The sequence below is a fragment of the Dermacentor silvarum genome, chromosome 3 (assembly GCF_013339745.2).
Source record: "Dermacentor silvarum isolate Dsil-2018 chromosome 3, BIME_Dsil_1.4, whole genome shotgun sequence".
NCBI classification, from domain to species: Eukaryota; Metazoa; Arthropoda; class Arachnida; order Ixodida; family Ixodidae; genus Dermacentor; species Dermacentor silvarum.
The window spans coordinates 96,397,870-96,408,652 of NC_051156.1; the positions used below are offsets into that span (position 1 = coordinate 96,397,870).

At 45.0% G+C, this 10,783-nt stretch overlaps 1 long non-coding RNA gene across 1 annotated transcript; it reads right to left on the reverse strand.

Moving 5' to 3' along the window:
* Nucleotides 1–507: 507 nt before the first annotated feature.
* LOC125943896 (uncharacterized) lies at nt 508–9,886 on the reverse strand. Its single transcript, XR_007465973.1, has 3 exons — nt 9,781–9,886; nt 2,026–2,099; nt 508–745 (listed from the first exon to the last, which is right to left on the reverse strand). It is a non-coding gene; the product is annotated as an uncharacterized LOC125943896 (long non-coding RNA).
* Nucleotides 9,887–10,783: the final 897 nt, after the last annotated feature.

Consider the following 10,783-nt stretch of genomic DNA (forward strand, 5'->3'; position numbering starts at 1 on the left):
TTATGCATCACGATGGTGTTAACGCATCTCGCAAGATTTCAGAAATAGTGGGAGAGCAAGCGTATATAGCCTCAGCGCAAAGGCAACGTTTAGACATGCAGACTTGTCTAGAGGAAGGAGACAAGGAACTCAAGTCCCGTCTTTTAAGCGTTTGCGCAAAGCCGAGGTTTGTCTCGTTCGCTCAGTTTTGGTCACTTCGATTCCTAATCCATGTGTCCCCTTTATTGTCTTGTAACTCTTATCTAGTGGGAGAATCTTGCATCATCGCTCTTATTACCCCAACGGCTAAAAAAGTCGGATCGGTCACCTGAAAGGTCTCTGTTTTTTTAAGTTTTCTTTTTCGTCTGCACGTTAGGTCGTCCATGTCGTACCAAGGGCGACGTTTTTATTCTCAATAATAATTTAATATCGTAGCTAAAGCTGTGATTTCTTGTAAGAAAGTAGCTTTATTATTCGCGCTAGCGCATGCAAAAGTCAGCCGCAGCGGCCTCATTATCGACAGAGATCTGGTGCTGCGCGCTGGAAACTTGTTGAAATTCTTTCGAAGTGGTCATGCTTATATGGGCAGAGCAGTTCCTTCCAAGGTGCCACCGTTTTCCGTGAGGGAACTACCCGCACAGGGACTTTAGGCATGCCTCGCTGATGCGTGCCTCCTCGGCGTTGGTCTGCTCGGCACGCTCAGCAGTCTCGGGATCAGCCCTGGCCTCGGCTTCACTGACGCTGCCGGCAGGCATGGCACCGCTCTCTAGAAAAAGAAGGCAGGTGAACAGCGGCACGACAAGTTCGCAAGACAGACCACAATAAGGCAGGTATAACGCTGCTCTTAGTCGGATATTATCTTTATTGTCAACCGTTCGTTCAAGGCTACTTTCGATGTCTTACATACGGAGTGACCGTTGACATAAATAGCCACAATAAGCATGAAAACAGAAAAGCAATAAGAAATAACATATAAACAAGTCATTGGCGCAAGTGGTAAAGAGTGCGGGCATTGAAAGTACGACGAAAATTAAGCATGGCATTAGTATATTGATTATTTTATCTTTGTAATGGTTCATTTTTGTGGATAGCGATTCTTAACTATGATTTCGGCAGCTCCTTCCACTTTCTTGTAGGGATGTGGGAGAAGGCTCTATTAGATACTTTGATAGTGCCATGTAGGTGCTGCACTCTTCGGCTGTTAAACATTTAAACGGTTCTTGAGAAGCAGGGTGAAGAGGAATGAGAACATCATACGAAAGTGTGGAAAGTAATGCCAGAATTTGTAGAAAAAATTAGGTTGGGCAATTTTGCGGCTTGTTGACAGAGATAAGAGTAAAGTTAAGATTAAAATGTCGATGGCGTGATAACGATAACTATTCCAGGATATAATGTAATCTGAGTACCTTCTGCCTTTACTGGTTGTGGTCTGCATATTGGTAAATTAGCGTACATAGACCAGGTATTTCACACTACCAACGTGGCCGCGAAAGGAGGTAGAGCTCAATAGGGTGCAGCAGAGAACTGAAAAGGGGTCGCGTGGAATTGATCACTCAGATCAGCGCCCCGATAAAGGGAAATTTCTCTCAAAGGTCCGTCTGTTGGGTAGTGGAGACGAAATGGGCTGGCGATGGTGGCGATGGCGATGTTGTGCGAAACTGGAGACGTTACCATGGCAGCGTTAAGTTTAATCAAGAAATCTTAATATTTCATGGAAGTCGCTTGCGGAGGAACAAAATAATTTTCAGGTTCCTTTCAAGCTTTCTTTTACAATTGAAAACATAAGTTGCGTCTGATTTATTCTATCAAGTGCACCTCAGATATAAGAAGAAGTAGAGTGCATTGCCGAGGCTGCAGGATGCCGTATTGAATGCAGGCGAAATGGAACAAACGCCCGTGTGGTTGCGTTGTAGTGCACGTTAAAGACCCCAGGTGATCAAAATGAATCCGGAGCCCTCCACTACGGCGTGCCTCATAATCAGAACTGGTTTTGGCACGTAATACCCGAGAAAGAAGAAGACTTATTTCAAAAGTAAGACGACTCACCTGCCACAATAAGTCCAAATATGGCCAGGCCCACAATCATCACTTTGAGCTGCATGTCTTTCTCGTTTGGCGAACTGGGAATTAGAAATGTTAAGACAAGTCAATTTCTCACGGCTGTTTAACGCTTATTATTTTGTATTGCTTTGAAATGTATGAAATCACCTCTTTGCGCTGTAGTGTGATAATATAGAGTATGGAAATAGCGACTGCAAACCAACAAGACGCATTACGTACGTGAAAAATAGCGTTCTTTTCGCAGTTCACGTTCTATACGTCAATACGTTTCCGCGTTTTACGCACTCTATGTTAACGTGCCGTCTTTGAGTAATTTAGCATGGGCAATTTTATTTCAACTAAGAAATAGCGTTGCAGAGCATGGTGGCCAACCCCGGCTCTGACTTCAGCGTGTATTCTCGTGATGTCTTCGCTCTCGCTATCGTTGTTCACCAGATCGGTTGAAATGATCTTCCGCTTCTTCTAAACTAACCTGAAATGTTCATTATGAGCGCACAGTGCATCCAATTTCTGGGATATCGTTCGGCGATTCAGGCGTCCGTAGGCGTAACGAGAAGAGTCATCGATGGTGCGAGTTTGGTGCGATGCACCAGACAGTACGCTATTCTAAAAGTATCTATTAGGTCACTCTCAGGCATAATTATAGTTATTTAGAACAATAGATAGAGAAAGGCAATGTGCAACTTTGAATGTGAAAAAAAAAGCCATTGTGGTACGGGCAAAGATGTTTAAACACATTTTGCAGCGAGTTTCATTCTCTGTTAGGCAACTTATTTGCACCGTTACAAAGTGGTTTTTACCGTACTTCCTAATTCCTAGCTTGTTCATCGTAGATTACAATATTTATTCTCTCTTTATTATTTTGGTTTTCTACATGTCGTATGACCAATGCTCTAAAATATGTTTGATGTAGGCGCATGCCCTACGCACTTTCCCTTCCTTCCAACAAATCACCAGCGTTTACCATTCACAAGTGCGGACCAAGGAGGTTTCGATAAAAATGCATGCCGACTTGGTCATGTGTCAGTGTTAATATGAAAAAAAAATATTGCCAATGAAACTGCGGTGAGCAGTACAAAATATGTATTTGCAGGCCAAATAAACACGTTGTTCCCACGTCATGAGTTGTTAGCTGGAATGCACAAAAATGCCGATATTCATTAGGTTAGCCACACGGTTAAAAGCAAACGCAATTGCCTCACTATGAGTATTTATTCCTCATACCTGAACTGCAGAATCTGTGAATCATGCAAATATTGAGATTTTGAAGCAGGATATATTTAGTAAAATTATGTTTAATCGAATATAATGCACTTATTTCCAGCAAATCAAATTTTATCATTGTATTTCTGGCATAGCGATGTAGTGAAGTCAAATATAACGAAATTCCCTTTGAAATAATAACACATTCACAATAGCCTGTTAATTAAATCACAATAGCTCTATGTACAGACATAGTTTTGCTTATTACCGCAAATAAGCCACATTTTATGCGTTTGCTTCAAAAACGCACTTTCATCTTAAGGAGTAGACTACTAGGTGCGCTTTTGCATTGCTGACCTGCTAGATTTTGGCGAAATACTGAAGCGATGTCAACGTCCCCAATAATGATTTGACCATTACATCAATGGATTTGATACCAGTGAGAAGTTTTTAAAAAATGTGTCGTGTAGACGGTTTATTTGCTGCTATCACTGATTTTGGTCATTGAGATCACAGCCCTCCTGGCCTTTTTTTTCTGAGAACAAAACACGCCAAATATCTCAAGCATAGAACCACGATCAGTGAAACAGACGACCCGGGAGCAAATTTTTGGTATTATGCCTGTTTTAAGTTGTTTTCCGTAATGCAGCTTCACGTCATTAAGCCCAAAAATAGTTTGTATTGAAGTACATTTAGTTTCAGAAGTGATGGACTTACGCCTTCCAAAAGTAGTTTCCAGCAGTCGTATACTTGGGACAACTCAGAGTATCCCAGATGGCATTCGAGTTTTATGCATGAACAAACCAGTGCACGTGTGGCTGAATACTTTCGCGAACTTATTTCCGGAGGATGCGGCTTGTTAGTTTTCTTTATTTGCTTACTGAGATGCACGCTGTCTCGGAAGCGTGAAATAGCATCCATCATGCTCGCCCAAAAATATGCTGACACCTTAAACGTCGGCCGCAATCAGCTGAATCATTCGCATTGTACCGCGTCTAATAAGCCATTTGGCAGGCAATAGAGCTGTTCTGCCGTCTTTAGCATAATAGCAGAACCTGAGGCCGTAGTATAGAACAATTTTTTGATGCAATTCGCATTCTTTGCCAACTCAGGCATTCTGACCCTATCTATCTATCTATCTATCTATCTATCTATCTATCTATCTATCTATCTATCTATCTATCTATCTATCTATCTATCTATCTATCTATCTATCTATCTATCTATCTATCTATCTATCTATCTATCTATCTATCTATGAAGTCTCTTACGCGAGAACAGCAGCCTGAGTGTTATTCCAGTTGAGGCGACTGGGTATGTAATCATCGTCGTGATGCCATGGTGGTCATTCCAGCTTCGTCATCTGACTCTTGTCATGCTGTCGTCGTCGTGCCAACTACGTCAGCCTAGGGGTCTGAAGTTCTCGATTATGTTGAGCCACTACGTAAGTGCTCGTGGTCGCGACGCCATTGTCGCGACGCCATCTTTGTCAACACGTTGTGTCATATAGTCGTCGTCACGCGCTCGTTGTGCTACCCGTCGTGGTCATTTATGGTCGCCATTCTAACTTAGTCATATGGCTTTCCTCAAGCCATCGTCATCACTGCATAGTTGTCACACAGTCATCGTCATACTATTGTACACATTACGCCGCCGTGACACTGTACTTCGACCATCCTCATCAGTTTTTAAACATCGACCTATTGTCGTCATTATACTGCCTACATCGTTCCACTGACGTCATTGCGTCTTCGTCAGTATATTGTCCTTTCTAATCAATAATTCATGATTATGCCGCCACTGTGATGCCATCGTCTCCATCGCGTTGTCGTCAAGCAGTCGCTATTATGCACGCAATCATTGGCGGATTTGGCTCGCGAGTACCACATCAATGTCGATATGGCGGACAGTTTATATCGTTATAGACAAAGCAAAAAAAAAAAGGCTCGGAATGACCATTACAGATGGTAAATAAACGTGCCTTCGGCAATACGTTGTGCCGCTTCACTGCTTGAAAGCGAATCGCATTACCGCCGACAGACATCGTGAGACGGGTTCTACCGTATTCTTTTCATGCTATTCCTTTCTGATTGTGGGTCTTTCTGGGTGACCGAGGGGCATATTTAGCCTAATTAATCACAGTCGCTCTAGTTGTGCGACCACCCACAATGATTTGCTACGGCGGCCAATATTTCATGTGCGTTTTCGACCTCGATTTTTTTTGCGATATCAGATAGCTGTCGACCCCGTAAATAATTACAGTGTCGTGCCAAAGTGCTTTGAGTGCTCGAATATCACAAATTTAAACATCTGTTATAGATGTTTACGCCTAACGTTTTAACAGTGAAGCTCTTTAAGCCAGCCGTAATTGGTGGGTGTGATACGAAATTATGATCATCAGCATTGGCTCAAGCGTTGTCGTCTTCTTCCGCAGTTTAAGCCAGCCGTAATTTGTGCGCGCGGCACGGAACTGCAGCATCGTAGCAATGGCAACCAGGCGAGGCCACACAGACACGGCTCCGTCGAGCTTCCACCAGCTGCGCGCTGCTGCACATTCGCCGTGACGTCATCCTGGCGCGTCTGTGCTCGCGCCCGAGAGAAATAAGCAAATAAAACAAGATGAACGTTTTTGGCAAGGCAGGATTCGAGCGCGGGTACCCACGGTTCGAAGGCGAGCGTCATAACCACTGCGCTATACATCCACGCTTGCAGAGCATGCGTTTATGCGAACCAGACGACGCTCGAACCAGTTCGAGCGTCGTCGTCTTCGTCCACAGCTGCCGCGTTCGTACGCTCATGCTCTGCGAGGTGAAGAGGTTGTGCGCGCTATAACAGCGAGAGAGAGAGAGAAACGCATTCGCCGAGTGGGTCTCCTGGAACGGGGTCGGCATTGGAATGCGGTGTCAGTGTTGCAAGCTGCGATATGCAACACGCAGTGACGACCGCAAGTCCGAGGCGCGCGAAATGAAATTATCATCATAATGAGTAATAAGATGAAAAGTTCGCGCGCACTTCCGGAAAATGCTGGGCTACGATCACCCTGCTTCGCTGTTTCAAGCGTTGTGTGGCCGAGTGCAAGATTTTTCTTTTCTTTACATTCAGAATTGACGGTTTCAGCGGTGTTTCTACGCGAGTACGCTCGTACGTACTTCTGCTGGCGCATTTTGTTGCCTATTGTTGTTTCACGTGAAGATAGCCGAACAGAAGCACGCTGAACAGCTAAATGCATGCATACCTGGCGTCAGCGACCATTCTGTGGGTATTGCGGTGCAGCGTGCCTGAGTCGGCGCAGGCAGCGCATATAAGCGTGCTCATCACAGTTGCAAGAACTGCGGCATCTGCAGTTCTTGCAACCAATGATGTGCTTTCACAGCAACAAAACCTATTTCATTCAAGGTCCCTCGACGCGATACTCTGACAACGTCTTCTTCTCGAAAATAGAGCAATTGTGCAATTGTGCCTTGGTTTTTCGCCACTTCCGTACATCTGAGATGACAGGAAGCAGGGCGTTCTCGCAGCAGCCGGGCAACCGCATGTATCGAAGACTCGGGTGACGCGTTTAATTGGGCTAATGGCGCCGTTCTTATATGCTCTACAGAGCTCATGTACTGTTGTTGTTATTATTTGATTTGAAAGCATGTAAGCGCCTGACAAGATATCGCAATAAAAGAGAAAGCGAGGAGCGGGCTGGTTTTTGTAAGAACAGCGTAAAGAACGCAGCGTATAATCAACGCAAGAGGCGTTCTTATACGCGTGACCCCGCGGTGCAATAAATTAGGTTGTCGAGTGGCAGTGGGAAGGCGCAGCTTGCTGTCATTGGCTATTGTCTCATCTAAATGGCGGTAATGTTGTCAATACGCCAGAGAGGCTGCCGCTGGAAAAAAAAATCACAGCATATCCACGGGGTGAATGATGATGAGTGGGCGAAGCTCCGGAGGGAATCATCGGATCTCCCGCTTAAGCGGACGCTAGCACAAACGCGTTAGAGACGTGCAGTACTCTCTAGTAAGGGGGAGCGGCCACAGCGTCTTACGCAGCCATTTACACATGCCGGAACGTGCACCGCGTTTGCCGACGCCATCACATGACTGCTGAGAGAGTATACCCCCCGTATTCATTAACGCTCCTCGACTTGAACTTGACTTGCCACCGCTTTGGGCAGCGCGTTCGAAACGCGTTGAAGGTAAGGTGGAGAGGCCACAGCGTCTTACACCAGCTTCTTACACGGGCCGTAACGCGCTAGCACAAACGCGTTAGAAACGCGCTAGAAACGCGGCCTTTCGTTAATGTTGGGTATTTATCGCCATCGTGGTGCTTGTGTCTATGTGTGCTTCGTGGCGTAGTGGGCTAACGCCGCGCACTCGGAAGCGAGGGCGACGTGTAGCTGCGGCACCAAGTGCCTATTAGGGGCGAAGTTCCTTAGGGTGTGGGTCGTTCCCTCCTCTGTAGTAGTAGTAGCAGTAGTAGTAGTAGTAGTAGTAGTATGTAGCCACCTCTAGTTTATGAATTGCTCAATAGATGGCGCTGTGTGTCCGTATATGTATGTATACGCATATATACATATATATGTATAGTATAACCGGAAGCCGACTTCCGCTTCCGTTTCCACTTCCGCTTCCGGTTCCACTTTTTGTTCCACTTCCGTTTCCACTTCCGGTTCCGCTTCCAGTTCCGGAAGCCAACTTCCGTCTTCCGGAGAACGCTTCCGGCGTTTTTCTCTCTCGTTCGTAGCTAGGTGCGCTGCGGTGCACAAGGGCGTTCGTTCCCGACGCGCGTTCTCTTTCTCTCGTTCCCGACGCGCGCTCTCTTTCTTTCTTGTCCGTAGCTAGGCGCGCTGCGGTGCACAAGGGCGTTCGTTCCCGACGCGCGCTCTCTTTATCTCTCGTCCGTAGCTGTGGTTTACCCGAATGATCCCCCGGAGCTTCACCCCACTCATCATCATTCACCCCGTGGATATGCTGTGATTTTTTTATATCAGAGGCTCCGGCAACAGTCACCAACGCCGCACGCATTCTGTGCGAACGCGGGGAAAACGCCGATGGCGTCGACAACAGTTCTGCGTGTTGCCGGTGCTGCTGCATATCCAAGTTTATACAGCTGATAACGCTAGTATCATTACTCCGTATAGCTCTCTACAAATTTGCTATCGCAATTGATGCTTCGCCTTTCAGGTGAAACTGCGACTTTTTTACAGGTATGTTTTATAGTGTTACGGGGAGCCTCAAAATTGTTAGGGCCATCGCTGCTGTTTTAACGCGATAGCGTTTAGGGCCCCGTGTCGCAGAAAATCCGGCGTCGGCGTCGGCATTGGCGCCCGCCGCCGTGAAAATCTTCCCCAACCATGTAGGCCCTCCAAATATATTTTACCACTAAAGTTTCTCACAATTTGTCTTGCATACTTTACAAAGTTAATCCTCGGAATTTTGAGAGTGACCGCCGACAAACAATTGTCATGAAACAAAACACCAACAGCGCATGCATTTTTGTGCTAAATCATCTCAATCTGAAATAATAAAGGTGCAAACAATAAAAGAAGGCCGGTCCATGAAAGAGGCCGCGTTTCTACCAGAAAGCGCACCTTCGTGCATAGCGTTCACCGCCAGCGTTTCCCGCTAAACATTACGGTTACATAAGCTGCAGTTGCCGGGAAGTGGGAGAAAAAGTCAAGGATCTTTGAATGCTGTCGCGTTCCACTCTTAAAGGCGAAGCTTAAGCGTCCTCCAATTTTTTTCTGGATTTCGGCATTTTGAAGCGCGATTCTTGTGCGCTTTTCATGCAGTGCGTTCAGGCCTTTTGTACTATAACGTTTTTACTGCTCGAGCCACTTCGAAACGGCTCCTTTGGTAGAAAGGCAACGCTTATCGAACGCGCTAGCGCTGAATACCGTCCGAGTGCGCTACTGATCATAGTTTCTACCGTGTGTTTGCGCAGGATTTCATCTAAAACATTAGACAACAAAAGAATATGTGGTACGATAAGCACCCCTGTAGGTAATCTAACCACTGCACTTTGAATGTTGCCCGAAGCTTGGCGGTGTTGGAGTACTCAAAGACGTTGACTGTACATGCTTAACAAACTAACGTGCGTGCTCGACTAATATACAGAACTTCACAAAAAACTTTTTAAATGTTGCTCCTCTTGCTTTATTTATTGCATCGCGTTGTCAAGCACTGATGCTGAAAAAATATCACACGCACTTTTTCGCACGTTTTGGGAACGCGTCACTAGAAACTTGTGTCATCCTAAAAAATTTGTTTGAAATGAATATTACTTGCGATCTCACCGCCTAAATTTCTTATGCTGTAATATGTGCTGTAATGTAAATAACTGAAACGTTAGTTACCGAACTGCAGTTAAATATTCCATTATGCATTTTAATTCATGGTGCAAATAGTATCCACTGTTTAAAGTAGACCATCCCAAACAGTATACTTTGGCTTTATTCCACCGGCGACCTAAAGATATATATATATCACCCATACGAACGCCTATTTTAATTTTAGTGTATCGAAGTTTTCAGAAGTAGTGGAATCTCACCTACGGAATAGCTGACGCTCAGATGCTTCCAGAAGGTCCTCTGTTTAGAAGTGCTCAGTAAAGCGTAGATCAAACTCGCGTTATATAGCTGTACGAACATACTACACGTGAACAGGAAAATTATTGTGAACTCTTTCGCGGAGGATACAGCTCGTCAGCATTTCATTTTTTAGCGATAATAAAGGTTATTTTTGAACTTGTATTTATTATGTTTGCTTTGTTACACAGTAATGCACGAGGTGGCCACCGTGATTGATTTACGCGAGCGCATTGTACTGCGTCCGCTGCGCAGCACTTTCACCTGACAGTGGTATCTACGTCTAATAACACAAATGTATCTGTCGGTATGTAGCAACAGCGAGCATCGATAAGCAGACCTGGTTGTAACCTCAACTTTGGCATTCAACTTTGGAGTTTAGCTGTGTCTACAACCAACGCCAATAAACAGTGACGATTTGGCCATAAGTTTTGACAATATTTTGGCTGCACATGTGTCAACTTTCTTATAATGCCCGTAGAGGCTGATGGCCTCGCGTCCCCGCCGATAGTCACTCATTTGTCGCATTGCTTGTACACATGAATAGTTTGATCAAATCTGCTTTTCGGTATGCGACAGTTGACATTGCGTTTGATTCACGAAATCTATCGGCTGCATTATTTAGCTCTACAGCGGATGATATCATGTCAGTCATGCAGCGATATGTTTAGCGAATCATTACGGCTTGTCAGCGTCTGATTAGGTCATGCACGGTACAATGTTACATTCGTGTTGCATTTCTATATTTATGCGACAACCAGGTGCCGGTATAACACTCATTGCAAAGCCAGAGATGGCACAGTTGCTAGAACTGGTAATACCACGGATGCTGCAGCCACAACGTTGTCTGAAAAATGTGAACAAAAGTGACGAAATAGAAGTGGCCCAAGTTATTTGCATAAAGAGTTAGAACCGAAGTTTTTTTTCAAAACGTGCAGCGAAATTCATCAAAATTAAATGGATTCG